Source organism: Echinops telfairi, unplaced genomic scaffold, assembly GCF_000313985.2.
Source record: "Echinops telfairi isolate 266 unplaced genomic scaffold, ASM31398v2 ScPeMD7_7469;HRSCAF=8507_0, whole genome shotgun sequence".
NCBI classification, from domain to species: domain Eukaryota; kingdom Metazoa; phylum Chordata; class Mammalia; order Afrosoricida; family Tenrecidae; genus Echinops; species Echinops telfairi.
This window is the reverse complement of record NW_022111372.1, coordinates 48,442,034-48,444,102: the sequence shown is the minus strand read 5'-3', so window position 1 is coordinate 48,444,102 and position 2,069 is coordinate 48,442,034.

Sequence of the window (2,069 nt, the reverse complement as noted above, 5' to 3'; positions counted from 1 at the left end):
TAGGGTCACTAGGAGTCCATATCGATTCAATGGCAGTGAATTTCGTCTTGAGGCTTTTTTGTTGTTCACAAAAGCGAGAAAGTGTTTACTCGGCTGATCTTCACCGCAGCCACTCCGCCGGCACCTTAAAATATCCTCTCCTCTGCCCACACTCTGGTCTGCCCTGTGCCCGCTCTGCACGGGCGTCGGCCGCCCGGATCGGGCCGGCCAGGCCAGACGGAACCAGAAACGCTCCCACGAAATTCCACACCCCAGATCCCGGGGAATCCAAGGCAAGCGCCGCGTCCTGTCCTTTTGCAAACTAAAGGAAAAACAAGAACACCCGAACAGGCTCAAGGGACGGAACTCAAGCACGCCAGCAGCCAGCAGCCTGAAACGTTCATCCAGCTGGTGTATTTTTTCTTTAGAGTGAATATTATTCTTTAATTCCTCAGTGCAACTGAGGTTTGGGAAGATAGCGCACCATCCACATACCCATGGACAGAATTCACTTAACTCGGGCTCCGGGTGTGGAAGCTGGCATCAGGAACGACAGCTGGAGGGAAGATAGATGAATCGCAGCGACACCACCTGTGTGTAGGAAGGAGACTCAGAAATCGCTTGCCGTGTGCTTTGGAGAAGAGAGGAGGACTGGGGTGCGGGGGTGTGGGTTGGGGGAGGAGTAACACTCTCACTCTTTATGGTTTGGTGGGCATGTGCTGTTTTTATACATTAAGAAAATAAAAAGCATACAAAAATCAGCACCCTCTGTCCTCTAGAGAAAAACAAATCAAAACCCATAATTTTTTTTTTTTTTTTGCAATAGCACCAACACAGAGTGACCACATTGCCCATGGTGTCAAGAGCCTCGTCACTGCAGCTTTGTTGTCTGAGGCTTTCATCCTTCAAGAGATGAGCCTCTGGCTTTCTTTTTTAGTTTGTTAACAGGGAAGCACTTTTCAGAGGTTCAAACTGAGTCTGATTAGAAACTCAAATGACCAATTGCTTTCCTTTTTATTGCCAGGCTCCTCCCTAGCATGTCAGCACCACTGTTTGGATTGGTCTTGCACTGTCCCTTGTTCCGTGCTGACCCATCACCTCTCTTCAGACAGAAGAGAGGCAGCATATAGCTTTTAGATGATGCGTGCTCACCCACACAGCTCTCACTAGGTTGCAATGACTTCTAGGTGTCTTGTGTTCCCATCTTCCTCAATTTCTAGGAAGTGTAAACACACCGCACTAGTCCCTGAGCTATAAAACCACATCTGTCTCCCCTCTCACCTCCGGAGTCTCAGGGGTTCAGTCTTATCTCTTTTTCCTCTACCCGATGTAATTGTTAGAATTCAGGACATGGACCTAGACATCTCTTCCCGCTACTAGCTCCCTAGGCTACTTCATACACTGCCACGTGACACAGACTGTCAATGCCCCTCTTGTATTTTTCTCCAGTCTAGGTCTCTCACTGAGCCTCTTTTTCGACCGTCCCACTCCAAGACTTTCAAGGCCCTCGAACTCTAGCTCTACCCACCGAAACTTCCTAGCAAGCTCCTTCTACGAAAATGGTATCGGCGGACTCTGGGCTGTTAAACCCACCTGCCCTCTGCACCACTCTTGACAACACCCTCACCCTGTTAACTGTTCTCACTCACCGATTCTAGTGGATTAGTCATCCTAGGGCTCGATACCCTCAGTGTACCATCTCCACTGCCACATCACTTATGCCCACACATCAGAAAGGCATTCATATCTTCTGTTTCTCTCCCATTAACTCAAGCCCAGCATTGACAGAAAGAAACTAAACAGACTAGATACTGATGGTGGGTGCTAGGCAACTGGTTACAGGAAGTAATTGATAATCATGGAAATCTCATCAGGCACAGTCCTGAGGCTCTAAGGAATGACACCAGTCATGTCACACTTCCTCCTGGACAGCGCTGAAGGAGGGGATGTAGACAGCGCTGAAGGAGGGGGTGTAAACAGAAGTAATCTCTCAGAACTCCCTTTTGTAGATGTCTTATAGATGATTCCCTTTCTTCTCCCCCTAAATTGTAGGTTGTTGTTGAGAAGATACACAACAAAGCATACACAAA